Here is a 21,714-nt window from a genome sequence, read left to right as displayed (position 1 = left end):
CCGGTACTAGGCATGCCAGAACCTTCCAGAGTCATCACTGTCTTATCTCTTGGCTTCTTGTTGTGCTTCTTGCCCTTTCTTTGACTGGTTGATTCATCTTCTTCCTCTTAATCAACATTGATGCAATCATCCTCTCCGGGAAACTTCCTTCCTTCCTCCATCCGAGCACACTTATCCACTAGTGTGTACAGCTCCTTCACAGTCTTGGGCAACCGCACATTCATCTTAGAATGAATGCGACGGTTGCACACATTGGACTGGAAGGCTGCTATAACAGCTGCAGGATGGATATTCGGAATATTCCTATGGACTTTACCGAATCTTTGTAAATACTTACGGAGAGTTTCTCCTTCCTTCTGCTGGAGAAGCTGTAGGTCACTGAGCCTGCCGGGCTCCTGGTGGCCACCGTTGAAGGCACCGATGAACTCGTGGCCTAGGTCTGCCCAGGATGAAACGGAGTTCCCCGGCAGGTGCATGAGCCATGATCTCACGTTGGACTTGAGAGACAAAGGGAAGTAGTTGGCGAACACCTTCTTGTCTCTTTCCCCGGCAGCCTGGACAGCGATGGTGTAGATGCTCAGGAACTCTGTGGACGGATGGCCAGCGGACTTGCCGCAACTCGCATGTAAAGGCAGGGTAGCCAACCTCGAAAGGTAGGCACCCGCCAACAATGAGCGCAGGCTTGTCGATGTTGAGGCCGCTGCACCCGTCGGTCTGGCGGGGGTCATCGAGAGGTCGTCCCATGATGACGCGCGCATCTCCCCGCCACCTTTCTTCCAGGGTCCGCCGTTGGCCCGAATGTGCTCGAGGGTCGGTAGAGGCCATCGAGACATCGTCGGGATCTTGTTCTTGCTGCGCTCGCGCCTGCTGCCATGGTGGGGACAGCACGATAGGGACAACCCCCTCCGTTCGGCCAGCAGTACGAGCAGTCGTCCTCACGTAGGGAGGTCGTGGCGGGCCGGCGCGTCGCAAGCCCCCAGCCTCGGTGAAATCGAGCATACTCTAGATGGTGGCACGCCATTTATCCATTTGTTCGGCCGCTGGCGAGAACCTTAGTAGCAGCTGGGCCCGCGCCAGAGCCTCCGTGGCTGTGCTTGGTGTGGAAGTTGATGACCTCGACCTCACCGTCGCCTGGCTCCTGATGGTGCCCGCGGCGGTGGTGGCGCGCTCGTGCTACGGTGGAGTGGCCATCTGCGCAGCGAGGTCGCGCGATGATGGCGCTCGAGGGTCTGCGGCTCCATCGGTGGGAGGAGGGGATGTAAGCGGAGTCAGCTTCCCATCCACACCTTGCGGAGCTTGACCATCGACACGCTGCTGAAGCTGTTCTCCCCCAACGACTTTGGCCCCCGTGCCTGCCACAGGGGGAGTGGCGATGGCGCCACCTGCTCCTGCCACACCCCCAGCAGCACTCACGTCCTCACTTGTCCTCGCACCCCCGGCGGCATCTAGGGTCGCGGGCGTCAGAGCCTTTGAGGTAGATGGCTAGTCCGAAAGGCCGGACTTCTTATTCTTGGGCTCCACGGTCGAGGGAGTCGTCGAAGATGAAGATGTCGATGAAGATGATGCGCTGCGTACGCTTTCAGGTTCGCACAACGAACCCCCTACCTGGCGCGCCAAAGATGTCGCGGGGATATCCGCGGCTACCTATGGGACTGGGTGGCCCCTTGCTGGTTTGGCGGGGGACGTCGTGTTGCACAAAGAGCGGACCAGCGCGCGGCAACATGACAGAGAGCACACAAGCAGTTTACCCAGGTACGGGCTGCCGTGAGGCGTAATACCCTACTCCTACTTTGGTGGATTGATGGTGGAAATGAACGTGATGGTGCATGGTACACTTGCCCGGCAAAGCCTGCCTCAGGGCTATGGTGACCACAAGCGTATGGAGGCTTCAGCTTTGTCAAGTTTCCAAAACCTCTAACCCTCTCCTACCATTGCCATGGGCCTCCTTTTATAGACTAAGGGATCACCACAATGGCACAATTGATGAGGACATGACTACCTTGGATATGACCAAAAATATTGCATATATGCATATTTGTCAGGTGTATGGGACATTTGTACAATCCACATATGAAGATAAGGAAGAAAGAGATGTTTATTTGCTGTCCAAAAAGTTCTCTCACGTCACTTTTGGCCCAAGAGAAGATAGAGTCCAAGTCTCTCACGTTCTGGATTCAGATTCGGACTGCACAGCCACACCTGACTCAAAACAGACACAAGTTTTTCATACGGACTCCGAATAGGGTGATTCTTTTTTTGTTGGAAACTAGATTTCGTGCACTTTCCAACCCAATTGGAATCACCTTCAAATTCGTCCGGAGCGTTGAGTTGTGGACGAAACAATCTGATGCTGCAGCAGAATCCGAGTCAAACTACAAGTCCAAAGGTGTTACATCACCTCCACTTGGGCCCATTGGCCTTGTACGACCTAGATTTAGTTTTAGGCTGCCTTGGGACGTCCTCCCACCTCCTTGGCCGCCACCCCTTGCTCCTATATAAGTAGATCCATCTAGTAGCTTTTCCTTGGGATTTGTTTAGTTAAAAGTTAGCCATTGCAACTTCGTGTACTTCGTTTGTGTCCAACGACCAGACTAAGACCGCTTCCGGATCCCCACCATTATCAATACTTCATATATATTTGCAATATTCAGATTGCTTTATCATATTCTTGCTCGTTCTTCGATTGCTTGCAGGAATAGACCTTCGTGGTCAGGCTGACCGTGCTTCCGACATCGTCAGTAACCTCAGGAGATTGGTTTAGCGATTGCTAAGGCGCAACATCGTGCACGTTTGTAGTCGGATCGTCAAATTCGTCTCCACCAAATCGATAGTTATCATCTCATCGAAAGATCGGGACACCCTCGCTTCTATCAAGTGGTATCAGTTTTCAGGTTGCTCGGTGAGAATTTCCAGTTTTTCTTAGATTAGATTTATTTTCTTACCTATTGTCCAAGAAAAAGCCACAAAAAAAAAGTTAGATATGTTCATCCTTTATCCAAGCCAGTCTGAGCCTTTGCAATTTTCTATTCATTGCTTGCATAGTTGAATTATCGGTTGCATCGTCGTGTCAGTTGCTGGTCTTAGTGTCTAGTTCCTTTAGAGTTTTGAGTTCTGTTCACATTAGTCACGCCGCCGCTGCATCATTATCCGTTCCGCTGTCCACCATCCCATCTATTAATTTCCACCACGTGCTATGCACTGTTCATTGTCATAATCATAGTTGAGGTCATTCACATCTTTGCCTGATCCAATCTGCATCTTATCTAGTTTGTCTTGGAAAGAGGGAGAAAAAAAAGATAGAGAAAAAAAAAGAAAAAAAGGAAAGAAAAAGAGAGAGGAGAAAAAAAGCGTGAGAAAAAAAAGAGAGAAGAAAAAAAATTGGATCTATCTAGAATCAATCTCGTACCTGAATTCGGATTGGAATCTGTTTTGCGCACTATTCAGTAAAACAGGTGTATCTTCCTCATACGAAGTCCGTTTTGGCTCCGTGAGTACTCAAATTTAAGATAGAGACGAGCCGCATCTAAATAGTTGCAGAAGCTAGTTCAATATTTGACACCTCAAAATCGGCTTCTAATTAGGTCTTTTTGCCCTCCGAAGTTCGTCAACACAACTTGTTCCAATTTTTCAGGCCAGTTTTAGAATTCTTTGACTCCTCATATCAACTCGGAATTGAGTGATTCTTTTTGCATTGGAAAGCTTGAGTTAGTAGCATTCTTTGAAAGAATTTATCAGAAAATTGTCTCAAACTTTTCAAGAGGAAAGTTGGAGAGAGAGTTGTTGTATATCCTGCTTGGCAGTTGTTTTTCATCATTATCTTCACTGCCGTTGTGATCTTCACTTATATCTTACTGTCAAGAGCTACTTAGTATCCTTCATTGATGCTAGTTGTGCTACGCCGTGACCTCATTAGTGTTCTAGGCTCGCGTCTCTAGTCCGGTCTAGCCTAGGACCAGCACAGTACCGTCGTTGAGCGTTTATTCAACATTGCATCTTTGAATTGATTATTGCTAATCTTTTGCTACCATATATAGCCAACCCAGCTCCACATATTTCTACACCGTGTATACGTACGCTCCCTTGACAATCGCTTTACTCAATATTCGGAGTTACTTGACACCGCTGGTTGCCGATCACCGCCTGCTGCATGGTAAGAACTTCTAAGACATTGATATTTGCTTTACTGTGAGCGTTTTACCACCACATCCTAGTAGTTATAGGAACATTATTTTTGGGTTTTGTTTCTTGTTCTACTAGTCATGACAGGATCCAGAGTCAATTCATGGGCTTTCTCGATCGCGGGAGACGTGCCACCACCTTTGCAAATACCACAACCGTCACGAGAGGTGCACAAACATCCAAATGCACATGATCAGGTTAATGTATCTATACCACCATTTAATGGCCGTTTTAAACCTTGATAGAAGCGAGGGTGTCCTGATCTTTCGATGAGATGATAACTATCGATTTGGTGGAGACGACTTTGACGATCCGACTACAAACATGCACGATGTTGCGCCTTAGCAATCGCTAAACCAATCTCCTGAGGTTACTGACGATGTCGGAAGCACGGTCAGCCTGACCACGAAGGTCTATTCCTGCAAGCAATCGAAGAACGAGCAAGAATATGATAAAGCAATCTGAATATTGCAAATATATATGAAGTATTGATAATGGTGGGGATTCGGAAGCGGTCTTAGTCTGGTCGTTGGACACAAACGAAGTACACGAAGTTGCAATGGCTAACTTTTAACTAAACAAATCCCAAGGAAAAGCTACTAGATGGATCTACTTATATAGGAGCAAGGGGTGGCGGCCAAGGAGGTGGGAGGACGTCCCAAGGCAGCCTAAAACTAAATCTAGGTCGTACAAGGCCAATGGGCCCAAGTGGAGGTGATGTAACACCTTTGGACTTGTAGTTTGACTCGGATTCTGCTGCAGCATCAGATTGTTTCGTCCACAACTCAACGCTCCGGACGAATTTGAAGGTGATTCCAATTGGGTTGGAAAGTGCACGAAATCTAGTTTCCAACAAAAAAGAATCACCCAATTCGGAGTCCGTATGAAAAACTTGTGTCTGTTTTGAGTCAGGTGTGTCTGTGCAGTCCGAATCTGAATCCAGAACGTGAGAGACTTGGACTCTATCTTCTCTTGGGCCAAAAGTGACGTGAGAGAACTTTTTGGACAGCAAATAAACATCTCTTTCTTCCTTATCTTCATATGTGGATTGTACAAATGTCCCATACACCTGACAAATATGCATATATGCAATATTTTTGGTCATATCCAAGGTAGTCATGTCCTCATCAACAATAGTCATTACCCACTGATATGATAGCAAATAGTGGTATCATACCTAACTCTACGGGCTGGCAGGGTGCATTAAATGCACCAGTTAGTGTCACATCACTAGCTGCCCGGCAAGGCCTGTCGGGCTTATCTTGCCAGCTTCGCTCCTGTTCTCTTGACACATCGCTGGACGGGTGTCACCTGTGGGTTTCTTATGTAGGAGTTGGCTGTCATGTGGGGAATGCTGCAACTTAATCACCTTGTGGCTTGACACTGCACTTATTGACTACGTGGGTCGTTTTAGCGTGGTTGGTGCGGTGGTTCAGGCCCCACAAGCCCCGGCATGTGCTGCCGGGGAAACTTGGCTCCTTGCTTCTGGTGGTGGCCTGGCCCCTTGCCGGGCTCGCCTGCCCGGCGAGGAAGGCCCTTCTCTTGCTGATATCCTGATCCTTTGGCTTGATCCTGATCCCTCTAATATGCATATTGGTTCTTCAAGTCTCTTGACCTTTTAACTTCTGGCTTAAGCTGGTGCTCCAATCTTATCCTTGTGCCAGTGCATAGTTGGGCAACATACCCAGGGTCTGTTGCACCGACAAAAGGGAATATGATGAGGACATGACTACCTTGGATATGACCAAAAATATTGCATATATGCATATTTGTCAGGTGATTTCTAGTGCAAACTATTCAATAATCTATTTATGTTATCCAGAACAAAAATACTTCACACACTTTTGTGTTTTGTCTAATTGCAGGTGTATGGGACATTTGTACAATCCACATATGAAGATAAGGAAGAAAGAGATGTTTATTTGCTGTCCAAAAAGTTCTCTCACGTCACTTTTGGCCCAAGAGAAGATAGAGTCCAAGTCTCTCACGTTCTGGATTCAGATTCGGACTGCACAGACATACCTGACTCAAAACGCACACAAGTTTTTCATACGGACTCCGAATTGGGTGATTCTTTTTTTGTTGGAAACTAAATTTCGTGCACTTTCCAACCCTATTGGAATCACCTTCAAATTCGTCTGGAGCGTTGAGTTGTGGACGAAACAATCTGATGCTGCAGCAGAATCCGAGTCAAACTACAAGTCCAAAGGTGTTACATCACCTCCACTTGGGCCCATTGGCCTTGTACAACCTAGATTTAGTTTTAGGCTGCCTTGGGACGTCCTCCCACCTCCTTGGCCGCCACCCCTTGCTCCTATATAAGTAGATCCATCTAGTAGCTTTTCCTTGGGATTTGTTTAGTTAAAAGTTAGCCATTGCAACTTCGTGTACTTCGTTTGTGTCCAACGACTAGACCAAGACCGCTTACGGATCCCCACCATTATCAATACTTCATATATATTTGCAATATTCAGATTGCTTTTATCATATTCTTGCTCGTTCTTCGATTGCTTGCAGGAATAGACCTTCGTGGTCAGGTTGATCGTGCTGCGGCATGGTCAATAACCTCAGGAGATTGGTTTAGCGATTGCTAAGGCGCAACGTCGTGCACGTTTGTAGTCGGATCGTCAAAGTCGTCTCCACCAAATCGATAGTTATCATCTCATAGAAAGATCGGGACCCTCGCCTCTATCACGGCGTAGCACAACTAGCATCAATGAAGGATACTAAGTAGCTCTTGACAGCAAGATATAAGTGAAGATCACAACGGCAGTGAAGATAATGATGAAAAACAACTGCCAAGCAGGATATACAACAACTCTCTCTCCAACTTTCCTCTTGAAAAGTTTGAGACAATTTTCAGATAAATTCTTTCAAAAAATGCTACTAACTCAAGCTTTCCAATGCAAAAAGAATCACTCAATTCCGAGTTGATATGAGGAGTCAAAGAATTCTAAAACTGGCCTGAAAAATTGGAACAAGCTATGTTCACGAACTTCAAAGGGCAAAAAGACCTATTTAGAAGTCGATTTTGAGGTGTCAAATATTGAACTTGCTTCTGCAACTATTTAGATGCGGCTCGTCGCTAGCTTCAATTTGAATACTCACGGTGCCAAAACGGACTTCGTATGAGGAAGATACACCTGTTTTACTGAACAGTGCGCAAAACAGATTCCAATCCGAATTCAGGTACGAGATTGATTCTAGATAGATTCGATTTTTTTTCTCACGCTTTTTTTTCTTTTTCTTCTCTCTCTTTTTCTTTTTTTTTCTTTCCTTTTTTTTCTTTTTTTTTCTCTCTCTTTTTTTTCTCCCTCTTTCCAAGACAAAGATAAGATGGAGATTGGATTAGGCGAAGATGTGAATGACCTCAACTATGATTATGACAATGAACAGTGCGTAGCACGTGGTGGAAATTAATAGATGGAATGGTGGACGGCGGAAGGGATAATGATGCAGCGGCGGCGTGACTAATGTGAACAGAACTCGAAACTCTAAAGGAACTAGACACTAAGACCAGCAACTGACACGACGATGCAACCGATAATTTAACTATGCAAGCAATGAATAGAAAATTGCAAAGGCTCAGACTGGCTTGGATAAAGGATGAACAGATCTAACTTTTTTTGTGGCTTTTTCTTGGACAATAGGTAAGAAAAAAAATCTAATCTAGAAAAAACTGGAAATTCTCACCGAGCAACCTGAAAACTGATACCACTTGATAGAGGCGAGGGTCCCGATCTTTCGATGAGATGATAACTATCGATTTGGTGGAGACGACTTTGACGATCCGACTACAAACGTGCACGACGTTGCGCCTTAGCAATCGCTAAACCAATCTCCTGAGGTTATTGACCACGCCGCAACACGATCAACCTGACCACGAAGGTCTATTCCTGCAAGCAATCGAGGAACGAGCAAGAATATGATAAAAGCAATCTGAATATTGCAAATATATATGAAGTATTGATAATGGTGGGGATCCGTAAGCGGTCTTGGTCTAGTCGTTGGACACAAACGAAGTACACGAAGTTGCAATGGCTAACTTTTAACTAAACAAATCCCAAGGAAAAGCTACTAGATGGATCTACTTATATAGGAGCAAGGGGTGGCGGCCAAGGAGGTGGGAGGACGTCCCAAGGCAGCCTAAAACTAAATCTAGGTTGTACAAGGCCAATGGGCCCAAGTGGAGGTGATGTAACACCTTTGGACTTGTAGTTTGACTCGGATTCTGCTGCAGCATCAGATTGTTTCGTCCACAACTCAACGCTCCAGACGAATTTGAAGGTGATTCCAATAGGGTTGGAAAGTGCACGAAATTTAGTTTCCAACAAAAAAAGAATCACCCAATTCGGAGTCCGTATGAAAAACTTGTGTGCGTTTTGAGTCAGGTATGTCTGTGCAGTCCGAATCTGAATCCAGAACGTGAGAGACTTGGACTCTATCTTCTCTTGGGCCAAAAGTGACGTGAGAGAACTTTTTGGACAGCAAATAAACATCTCTTTCTTCCTTATCTTCATATGTGGATTGTACAAATGTCCCATACACCTGCAATTAGACAAAACACAAAAGTGTGTGAAGTATTTTTGTTCTGAATAACATAAATAGATTATTGAATAGTTTGCACTAGAAATCACCTGACAAATATGCATATATGCAATATTTTTCGTCATATCCAAGGTAGTCATGTCCTCATCAGAATACCAAACGGACTCCAAACGGAATAAAACCTTCACGATGATTTTTCCTGGACCAGAAGACACCTAGGAGACTTGGAGTGCAAGTCAGAAGAGCCACGAGGCGGCCACAAGGGTGGGGGCGCGTCCAGGGGGTAGGGCGCGCCCCCTACCTTGTGGGCCCCTCGGTGACCCCCTAAGCTAGATATCCCCCTATATGTTCACATATATTCCCAAACCACCAGAAGCATCCACGAAAACACTTTTCCACCGCCGCAACCTTTTGTTCCCGTGAGATCCCATCTTGGGGCCTTTTCCGACATCCTGCCAGAGGGGGATTCGATCACGGAGCACTTCTACATCAACTCTATTACCCTTTCGATGAAGCGTGAGTAGTTTACCTCAGACCTACGAGTCCATATCTAGTAGCTAGTGATAGAGGCAAAGGTGTCCCATCTTTCGATGAGATGATGGATATCGCTTTGGTGGCAGTCGACTTTGACGATCCGACTACGAACGTGCGAGGACGTCGCGCCTTAGCAATCGCTAAACCAACTCCGAGAGGTTATTGACCACGCCGGAGCACGATCAACCTGACCACGAGGGTCTGTTTCCTGCGAGCAAACAAAGAACAAGCAAGAAACTAAGATTGCAATCTGGATATTGCGAATATAAGATGTGATGAGGACATCAATACAATTGTTACACCCACAGCCCCTGCTGCTATACATACTGGACCAATTACTAGAGCTCGTGCACGCCAACTAAATTATCAGGTACTTTCGTTTCTTGGTAATGATTCTAATGTTCATGAGAATATGATGCTGCCTAAATTGGATACATTTGTTTTGCTTACAAATGAAGGGCCTAGCTTGGAGAAGGATGAACATTGGAGCAAGAACAAGCATGGAGATGATGGCATGCGCAAGGGGAACAAGAACGGAGTTACAAGTGATGATTTCAGGACTTTGAAGCCACCATAATGTGTGCATGAAGCCTTGGACGAAATATACAAGATGCCACTTCATAAATTTCGTCCCGAGGCTATTTTAGGTGCTGCGTCACCTTATTATTGGGCCAGGCCCATGTAATTTCGAAATACATAAGTATAGGCTATTTTTAGAGTCCGTATGTGTGGGGAAACAAGAGATAGGGTTGATTTCGGACCCCTCCACCAAGGGCCATGAAATCCACCCCCTCTTCCTCCATATATACAGCCCTTAGGGCATCGTTTAGACTTTGGGTTTTGTTTAGATTAAAAGTTCGCCATAGCTGCAACTTCGCGTACTTCGTTTGTGTTCAACGACCAGACAAAGGCGTCACAGAACCCCACCTTGATCAATAAAGCTTTCATCTTATATTCGCAATATCCAGATTGCAATCTCAGTTTCTTGCTTGTTCTTCGTTTGCTCGCAGGAAACAGACCCTCGTGGTCAGGTTGATCGTGCTCCGGCGTGGTCAATAACCTCTCGGAGTTGGTTTAGCGATTGCTAAGGCGCGACGTCCTCGCACGTTCGTAGTCGGATCGTCAAAGTCGACTTCCACCAAAGCGAAATCCACCATCTCATCGAAAGACGGGACACCTTTGCCTCTATCAACTAATATCACTCGTTTATTCCATCTTGCTTGTAAAGCTGAACGTGAAGTGCAGGATCGACAAGCATTGGGGCGAACTAACTTTTCTGCAGGCCGACCTTCATCATGGACACCACGTGCATCTTCTACTTCAACTGCACCAGCACCTCCATCCAGTGCCACCTCCAGCCGTGATACAAGAAAACAGGCACAACCACCATTATCTTCCAAGAGCGCACCTGCGGGTCCTGCACAGCGTTCTTCTTCTTCCATGGCATCAACAGGGCACACAAGTGATATTATTTGTCGTCGTTGTAAGGGAGGAGGTCATTATGCGAGGGAATGCAAATCTCCGCGTGTGATGATTGCTACCGCGGATGGTGGATATGAGTCCGCTAGTGACTATGATGAGGAGACGTTGGCTCTTATTACACGTGAAGAACATGGTGGAGATGATTCTGATCATGAGACGCAATACATGGCTCCTGAAGACGCTGACAGGTATGAATGTTTAGTTGCTCAACGTGTTTTGAGTGTGCAGGTCACACAAGCTGAGCAAAATCAGAGGCACAATTTGTTCCATACCAAGGGAGTTGTGAAGGAACGTTCTGTGCGCGTCATAATAGACGGAGGGAGCTGCAACAACTTGGCTAGCATGGAGATGGTGGAGAAGCTTTCTCTCACCACAAGACCACATCCACATCCTTACTACATCCAATGGTTCAACAACAGCGGCAAGGTTAAGGTAACACGTACTGTTCGTGTGCATTTTAGTATCTCTACATATGCTAATTATGTTGATTGTGATGTGGTACCTATGCAAGCATGTTCCTTATTACTGGGTAGACCATGGCAATTTGATAAAAATTCTGTACACCATGGTAGAAACAATCACTATACTCTTGTTCATAAGGATAAAAATATTAATTTGCTTCCTATGACTCCTGATTCCATTTTGAAAGATGATATTAATAAAGCTAATAAAGCACAACAGGAGAAGAATAAGAGTGAAAATCAGATTGTGGCAAAAGAATTTGAGCAACAAATGAAGCCTAATAATAAACCATCTAGTGTTGCTTCTGAAATTAAATTGAAAAGTGCATGTTTATTTGCCACCAAATCTGATATTGATGAGCTAGATTTCAGCAAATCTGTTTGCTATGCTTTTGTGTGCAAAGAGGCATTATTTTCATTCGAGGACGTGCATTCCTCTTTGCCTCCTGCTGTCACTAACATTTTGCAGGAGTTCGCTGACGTTTTTCCACAAGACGTGCCACCGGAATTACCGCCTATTCGAGGGATTGAGCATCAGATTGACTTAATTCCCGGTGCTTCACTGCCAAACCGTGCACCATACCGTACCAATCCAGAGGAGACGAAGGAGATTATGCGTCAAGTACAAGAGCTTCTCGACAAAGGTTATATACGCGAATCCCTTAGTCCTTGTGCTGTTCCTATTATTCTAGTGCCGAAAAAGGATGGTACATCACGTATGTGTGTTGATTGTAGAGGCATTAATAATATTACTATTCGTTATCGTCATCCTATTCCTAGGCTAGATGATATGCTTGATGAATTGAGTGGCTCTACAATATTCTCCAAAGGTGATTTGCGTAGTGGATACCATCAAATTCGTATGAAATTGGGAGATGAATGGAAAACAGCATTTAAAACTAAGTTTGGATTATATGAGTGGTTAGTCATGCCTTTTGGGTTAACTAATGCGCCTAGTACTTTCATGAGACTAATGAACGAAGTTTTACGTGCTTTCATTGGACGATTTGTGGTAGTCTATTTTGATGATATACTGATTTATAGCAGATCTTTGGAAGAACATTTGGAACATTTACGTGCTGTTTTTATTGCTCTACGTGATGCACGTTTGTTTGGTAACCTTGGGAAGTGCACCTTTTGCACCGACCGAGTATCTTTTCTTGGCTATGTTGTTACTCCACAGGGAATTGAAGTTGACAAAGCCAAGATTGAAGCTATTGAGAGTTGGCCGCAGCCCAAAACGGTCACACAAGTGAGAAGTTTTCTTGGCCTCGCTGGATTCTATAGGCGTTTTGTGAGAGATTTCAGCACCATTGCTGCACCTCTCAACGAGCTTACAAAGAAGGATGTGCCTTTTGTTTGGGGTACCGCACAGGAAGAAGCCTTCACGGTATTGAAAGATAAGTTGACACATGCTCCTTTACTCCAACTTCCTGATTTTAATAAGACTTTTGAGCTTGAATGTGATGCTAGTGTGATGAGGACATCAATACAATTGTTACACCCACAGCCCCTGCTGCTATACATACTGGACCAATTACTAGAGCTCATGCACGCCAACTAAATTACCAGGTACTTTCGTTTCTTGGTAATGATTCTAATGTTCATGAGAATATGATGCTGCCTAAATTGGATACATTTGTTTTGCTTACAAATGAAGGGCCTAGCTTGGAGAAGGATGAACATTGGAGCAAGAACAAGCATGGAGATGATGGCATGCGCAAGGGGAACAAGAATGGAGTTACAAGTGATGATTTCAGGACTTTGAAGCCACCATAATGGGTGCATGAAGCCTTGGACGAAATATACAAGATGCCACTTCATAAATTTCGTCCCGAGGCTATTTTAGGTGCTGCGTCACCTTATTATTGGGCCAGGCCCATGTAATTTCGAAATACTTAAGTATAGGCTATTTTTAGAGTCCGTATGTGTGGGGAAACAAGAGATAGGGTTGATTTCGGACTCCTCCACCAAGGGCCACGAAATTCCCCCCTCTTCCTCCATATATACAGCCCTTAGGGCATCGTTTAGACTTTGGGTTTTGTTTAGATTAAAAGTTCGCCATAGCTGCAACTTCGCGTACTTCGTTTGTGTTCAACGACCAGACAAAGGCGTCACAGAACCCCACCTTGATCAATAAAGCTTTCATCTTATATTCGCAATATCCAGATTGCAATCTTAGTTTCTTGCTTGTTCTTCGTTTGCTTGCAGGAAACAGACCCTCGTGGTCAGGTTGATCGTGCTCCGGCGTGGTCAATAACCTCTCGGAGTTGGTTTAGCGATTGCTAAGGCGCGACGTCCTCGCACGTTCGTAGTCGGATCGTCAAAGTCGACTTCCACCAAAGCAAAAACCACCATCTCATCGAAAGACGGGACACCTTTGCCTCTATCATATATGGACACGGATTGGTGGTGGTATATGGATACGGATTCGGTGCGGTGGTGGTAAATGGCAGGGGCGATGATGATGGTGCGGCGGCGGCGTGACAACTTATGACCAGAACTCGAAACTCTAAAAGACTAGACTCTAAGACCAGCAACTAGACACGACGATGCAACCGCAAATTCAACAAAGCAAAACCCTAAAAAGATTATGCAAGGCTCAGATTGGTTCGGATATGATGAACTAACCCTAAAAATTTTTTTGTGGCTTTTTCGTGGACTATAGGTATGAAGAGCAGACTCGATCTAAACTACTAAAAAACTGTAAAATCTCACCGAGCAACCTGGAAATCTGATACCACTTGATAGAGGCAAAGGTGTCCCGTCTTTCGATGAGATGGTGGATTTCGCTTTGGTGGAAGTCGACTTTGACGATCCGACTACGAACGTGCGAGGACGTCGCGCCTTAGCAATCGCTAAACCAACTCCGAGAGGTTATTGACCACGCCGGAGCACGATCAACCTGACCACGAGGGTCTGTTTCCTGCGAGCAAACGAAGAACAAGCAAGAAACTGAGATTGCAATCTGGATATTGCGAATATAAGATGAAAGCTTTATTGATCAAGGTGGGGTTCTGTGACGCCTTTGTCTGGTCGTTGAACACAAACGAAGTACGCGAAGTTGCAGCTATGGCGAACTTTTAATCTAAACAAAACCCAAAGTCTAAACGATGCCCTAAGGGCTGTATATATGGAGGAAGAGGGGGTGGATTTCATGGCCCTTGGTGGAGGGGTCCGAAATCAACCCTATCTCTTGTTTCCCCACACATACGGACTCTAAAAATAGCCTATACTTATGTATTTCGAAATTACATGGGCCTGGCCCAATAATAAGGTGACGCAGCACCTAAAATAGCCTCGGGACGAAATTTATGAAGTGGCATCTTGTATATTTCGTCCAAGGCTTCATGCACACATTATGGTGGCTTCAAAGTCCTGAAATCATCACTTGTAACTCCGTTCTTGTTCCCCTTGCGCATGCCATCATCTCCATGCTTGTTCTTGCTCCAATGTTCATCCTTCTCCAAGCTAGGCCCTTCATTTGTAAGCAAAACAAATGTATCCAATTTAGGCAGCATCATATTCTCATGAACATTAGAATCATTACCAAGAAACGAAAGTACCTGGTAATTTAGTTGGCGTGCACGAGCTCTGGTAATTGGTCCAGTATGTATAGCAGCAGGGGCTGTGGGTGTAACAATTGTATTGATGTCCTCATCATCCTCCCCTTCTTGAAATGAAGTCGTCCTCGACGGAAGTTCATCTTCCTCACCCAAATAAGGCTTCAAATCTGCAATGTTAAAAGTGGGACTAACCCCAAAATCTGCAGGCAGCTCAAGTTTATATGCATTATCATTTATTTTCTCTAACACCTTAAAGGGACCATCAGCACGTGGCATTAACTTTGATTTGCGCAAATCAGGAAATCTATCCTTACGCAAATGTAACCAAACAAGACCTCCAGGTGCAAACACAACATGTTTTCTACCCTTATCTCCAGCAAGTTTATATTTAGCATTCATGCGCTTAATGTTTTCCTTAGTTAACTCATGCATTTTTAAAATCAATTCAGCACGTTGTTTAGCATCAAAATTAACCTTCTCTGAAGATGGAAGAGGCAACAAATCAATAGGTGCACGAGGTAGGAAACCATACACAACATCAAATGGGCACATCTTAGTAGTAGAATGCAATGAACGATTATAAGCAAATTCAATATGAGGCAAGCATTCCTCCCACATTTTCTTATTATTCTTCAAAACAGCCCTAAGCATAGTAGACAACGTTCTATTGACTACTTCAGTTTGTCCATCAGTTTGGGGGTGACAAGTAGTACTAAAAAGCAGTTTAGTCCCCAACTTAGCCCATAAACATCTCCAAAAGTGGCTAAGAAATTTAGTATCACGATCTGAAACAATAGTATTTGGCACACCATGCAAGCGAATAATTTCACGAAAGAACAAATCAGCAACATTAACAGCATCATCGCTTTTATGACATGGTATAAAGTGTGCCATTTTCGAGAATCTATCCACGACAACAAATATGCTATCCCTCCCCTTCTTTGTTCGAGGTAAACCTAAAACAAAGTCCATAGATATATCCTCCCAAGGAACACTAGGTACAGGCAAAGGCATATATAAACCATGAGGATTGAGTCGTGACTTAGCTTTTTGACATGTAGTTCATCGAGCAATAAAATGCTCAACATCCCGTCTCATCTTTGGCCAAAAGAAATGTGTAGCAAGTACGTCCTCCGTCTTCTTCACGCCAAAATGTCCCATTAATCCTCCTCCATGTGCTTCCTGCAACAACAAAAGACGAACAGAGCTAGCTGGAATGCATAGCTTGTTAGCACGAAACACAAATCCATCGTTAACGACAAACTTGTTCCACATTCTTCCTTCTTTACAATTCTGCATTACATCTTTAAAATCAGCATCATGCACATATTGATCTTTGATGGTCTCCAAACCAAATATTTTGAAGTCAAGTTGTGAAAGCATAGTATAGCGACGAGACAATGCATCAGCAATAACATTTTCTTTTCCCTTCTTGTGTTTAATGACATAAGGGAAAGTCTCAATGAATTCAACCCATTTAGCATGTCTACGATTCAGTTTAGCTTGACTTTTAATATGTTTCAAAGATTCATGATCAGAATGTATAACAAATTCTTTGGGCCATAAATAATGTTGCCATGTTTCTAATGTCCGAAGAAGAGCATATAATTCTTTATCATAAGTAGAATAATTCAGACTAGGCCCACTCAATTTTTCAGAAAAGTATGCAACAGGTTTGCCATCTTGTAATAACACACCTCCTAATCCAATTCCACTAGCATCACATTCAAGCTCAAAAGTCTTATTAAAATCAGGAAGTTGGAGTAAAGGAGCATGTGTCAACTTATCTTTCAATACCGTGAAGGCTTCTTCCTGTGCGGTACCCCAAACAAAAGGCACATCCTTCTTTGTAAGCTCGTTGAGAGGTGCAGCAATGGTGCTGAAATCTCTCACAAAACGCCTATAGAATCCAGCGAGGCCAAGAAAACTCCTCACTTGTGTGACCGTTTTGGGCTGCGGCCAACTCTCAATACCTTCAATCTTGGCTTTGTCAACTTCAATTCCCTGTGGAGTAACAACATAGCCAAGAAAAGATACTCGGTCGGTGCAAAAGGTGCACTTCCCAAGGTTACCAAACAAACGTGCATCACGTAGAGCAATAAAAACAGCACGTAAATGTTCCAAATGTTCTTCCAAAGATCTGCTATAAATCAGTATATCATCAAAATAGACTACCACAAATCGTCCAATGAAAGCACGTAAAACTTCGTTCATTAGTCTCATGAAAGTACTAGGCGCATTAGTTAACCCAAAAGGCATGACTAACCACTCATATAATCCAAACTTAGTTTTAAATGCTGTTTTCCATTCATCTCCCAATTTCATACGAATTTGATGGTATCCACTACGCAAATCACCTTTGGAGAATATTGTAGAGCCACTCAATTCATCAAGCATATCATCTAGCCTAGGAATAGGATGACGATAACGAATAGTAATATTATTAATGCCTCTACAATCAACACACATACGTGATGTACCATCCTTTTTCGGCACTAGAATAATAGGAACAGCACAAGGACTAAGGGATTCGCGTATATAACCTTTGTCGAGAAGCTCTTGTACTTGACGCATAATCTCCTTCGTCTCCTCTGGATTGGTACGGTATGGTGCACGGTTTGGCAGTGAAGCACCGGGAATTAAGTCAATCTGATGCTCAATCCCTCGAATAGGCGGTAATCCCGGTGGCACGTCTTGTGGAAAAACGTCAGCGAACTCCTGCAAAATGTTAGTGACAGCAGGAGGCAAAGAGGAAGGCACGCCCTCGAATGAAAATAATGCCTCTTTGCACACAAAAGCATAGCAAACAGATTTGCTGAAATCTAGCTCATCAATATCAGATTTGGTGGCAAATAAACATGCACTTTTCAATTTAATTTCAGAAGCAACCCTAGATGGTTTATTATTAGGCTTTATTTGTTGCTCAAATTCTTTTGCCACAATCTGATTTTCACTCTTATTCTTCTCCTGTTGTGCTTTATTAGCTCTATTAATATCATCTTTCAAAATGGAATCAGGAGTCATAGGAAGCAAAGTAATATTTTTATCCTTATGAACAAGAGTATAGTGATTGTTTCTACCATGGTGTACAGAATTTTTATCAAATTGCCATGGTCTACCAAGTAATAAGGAACATGCTTGCATAGGTACCACATCACAATCAACATAATCAGCATATGTAGAGATACTAAAATGCACACGAACAGTACGTGTTACCTTAACCTTGCCGCTGTTGTTGAACCATTGGATGTAGTAAGGATGTGGATGTGGTCTTGTGGTGAGAGAAAGCTTCTCCACCATCTGATGAGGACATCAATACAATTGTTACACCCACAGCCCCTGCTGCTATACATACTGGACCAATTACTAGAGCTCGTGCACGCCAACTAAATTATCAGGTACTTTCGTTTCTTGGTAATGATTCTAATGTTCATGAGAATATGATGCTGCCTAAATTGGATACATTTGTTTTGCTTACAAATGAAGGGCCTAGCTTGGAGAAGGATGAACATTGGAGCAAGAACAAGCATGGAGATGATGGCATGCGCAAGGGGAACAAGAACGGAGTTACAAGTGATGATTTCAGGACTTTGAAGCCACCATAATGTGTGCATGAAGCCTTGGACGAAATATACAAGATGCCACTTCATAAATTTCGTCCCGAGGCTATTTTAGGTGCTGCGTCACCTTATTATTGGGCCAGGCCCATGTAATTTCGAAATACATAAGTATAGGCTATTTTTAGAGTCCGTATGTGTGGGGAAACAAGAGATAGGGTTGATTTCGGACCCCTCCACCAAGGGCCACGAAATCCACCCCCTCTTCCTCCATATATACAGCCCTTAGGGCATCGTTTACACTTTGGGTTTTGTTTAGATTAAAAGTTCGCCATAGCTGCAACTTCGCGTACTTCGTTTGTGTTCAACGACCAGACAAAGGCGTCACAGAACCCCACCTTGATCAATAAAGCTTTCATCTTATATTCGCAATATCCAGATTGCAATCTCAGTTTCTTGCTTGTTCTTCGTTTGCTCGCAGGAAACAGACCCTCGTGGTCAGGTTGATCGTGCTCCGGCGTGGTCAATAACCTATCGGAGTTGGTTTAGCGATTGCTAAGGCGCGACGTCCTCGCACGTTCGTAGTCGGATCGTCAAAGTCGACTTCCACCAAAGTGAAATCCACCATCTCATCGAAAGACGGGACACCTTTGCCTCTATCAAGATGAAAGCTTTATTGATCAAGGTGGGGTTCTGTGACGCCTTTGTCTGGTCGTTGAACACAAACGAAGTACGCGAAGTTGCAGCTATGGCGAACTTTTAATCTAAACAAAACCCAAAGTCTAAACGATGCCCTAAGGGATGTATATATGGAGGAAGAGGGGGGGAATTTCGTGGCCCATGGTGGAGGGGTCCGAAATCAACCCTATCTCTTGTTTCCCCACACATACGGACTCTAAAAATAGCCTATACTTATGTATTTCGAAATTACATGGGCCTGGCCCAATAATAAGGTGACGCAGCACCTAAAATAGCCTCGGGACGAAATTTATGAAGTGGCATCTTGTATATTTCGTCCAAGGCTTCATGCACCCATTATGGTGGCTTCAAAGTCCTGAAATCATCACTTGTAACTCCGTTCTTGTTCCCCTTGCGCATGCCATCATCTCCATGCTTGTTCTTGCTCCAATGTTCATCCTTCTCCAAGCTAGGCCCTTCATTTGTAAGCAAAACAAATGTATCCAATTTAGGCAGCATCATATTCTCATGAACATTAGAATCATTACCAAGAAACGAAAGTACCTGGTAATTTAATTGGCGTGCACGAGCTCTAGTAATTGGTCCAGTATGTATAGCAGCAGGGGCTGTGGGTGTAACAATTGTATTGATGTCCCCATCATCCTCCCCTTCTTGAAATGAAGTCGTCCTCAACGGAAGTTCATCTTCCTCACCCAAATAAGGCTTCAAATCTGCAATGTTAAAAGTGGGACTAACCCCAAAATCTGCAGGCAGCTCAAGTTTATATGCATTATCATTTATTTTCTCTAACACCTTAAAGGGACCATCAGCACGTGGCATTAACATTGATTTGCGCAAATCAGGAAATCTATCCTGACGCAAATGTAACCAAACAAGATCTCCAGGTGCAAACACAACATGTTTTCTACCCTTATCTCCAGCAAGTTTATATTTAGCATTCATACGCTCAATGTTTTCCTTAGTTAACTCATGCATTTTTAAAATCAATTCAGCATGTTGTTTAGCATCAAAATTAACCTTCTCCGAAGATGGAAGAGGCAACAAATCAATAGGTGCACGAGGTAGGAAACCATACACAACTTCAAAAGGGCACATCTTAGTAGAAGAATGCAATGAACGATTATAAGCAAATTCAATATGAGGCAAGCATTCCTCCCACATTTTCTTATTATTCTTCAAAACAGCCCTAAGCATAGTAGACAACGTTCTATTGACTACTTTAGTTTCTCCATCAGTTTGGGGGTGACAAGTAGTACTAAAAAGCAGTTTAGTCCCCAACTTAGCCCATAAACATCTCCAAAAGTGGCTAAGAAATTTAGTATCACGATCTGAAACAATAGTATTTGGCACACCATGCAAGCAAATAATTTCACGAAAGAACAAATCAGCAACATTAACAGCATCATTGCTTTTATGACATGGTATAAAGTGTGCCATTTTCGAGAATCTATCCACGACAACAAATATGCTATCCCTCCCCTTCTTTGTTCGAGGTAAACCTAAAACAAAGTCCATAGATATATCCTCCCAAGGAACACTAGGTACAGGCAAAGGCATATATAAACCATGAGGATTGAGTCGTGACTTAGCTTTTTGACATGTAGTGCATCGAGCAATAAAACGCTCAACATCCCGTCTCATCTTTGGCCAAAAGAAATGTGTACCAAGTACGTCCTCCGTCTTCTTCACGCCAAAGTGTCCCATTAATCCTCCTCCATGCGCCTCCTGCAACAACAAAAGACGAACGGAGCTAGCTGGAATGCATAGCTTGTTAGCACGAAACACAAATCCATCGTTAACAACAAACTTGTTCCACATTCTTCCTTCTTTACAATTCTGCATTACATCTTTAAAATCAGCATCATGCACATATTGATCTTTGATGGTCTCCAAACCAAATATTTTGAAGTCAAGTTGTGAAAGCATAGTATAGCGACGAGACAATGCATCAGCAATAACATTTTCTTTTCCCTTCTTGTGTTTAATGACATAAGGGAAAGTCTCAATGGTGCTGAAATCTCTCACAAAACGCCTATAGAATCCAGCGAGGCCAAGAAAACTTCTCACTTGTGTGACCGTTTTGGGCTGCGGCCAACTCTCAATAGCTTCAATCTTGGCTTTATCAACTTCAATTCCCTGTGGAGTAACAACATAGCCAAGAAAAGATACTCGGTCGATGCAAAAGGTGCACTTCCCAAGGTTACCAAACAAACGTGCATCACGTAGAGCAATAAAAACAACACGTAAATGTTCCAAATGTTCTTCCAAAGATCTGCTATAAATCAATATGTCATCAAAGTAAACTACCACAAATCGTCCAATGAAAGCACATAAAACTTCGTTCATTAATCTCATGAAAGTACTAGGTGCATTAGTTAACCCAAAAGGCATGACTAACCACTCATATAATCCAAACTTAGTTTTAAATGTTGTTTTCCATTCATCTCCCAATTTCATACGAATTTGATGGTAGCCACTACGCAAATCAACTTTGGAGAATATTGTAGAGCCACTCAATTCATCAAGCATATCATCTAGCCTAGGAATAGGATGACGATAACGAATAGTAATATTATTAATGCCTCTACAATCAACACACATACGTGATGTACCATCCTTTTTCGGCACTAGAATAATAGGAACAGCACAAGGACTAAGGGATTCACGTATATAACCTTTGTCGAGAAG

The sequence above is a fragment of the Triticum dicoccoides genome, chromosome 4A (assembly GCF_002162155.2).
Source record: "Triticum dicoccoides isolate Atlit2015 ecotype Zavitan chromosome 4A, WEW_v2.0, whole genome shotgun sequence".
Lineage (NCBI taxonomy): Eukaryota > Viridiplantae > Streptophyta > Magnoliopsida > Poales > Poaceae > Triticum > Triticum dicoccoides.
Note: the sequence above shows the minus strand (reverse complement) of the source record.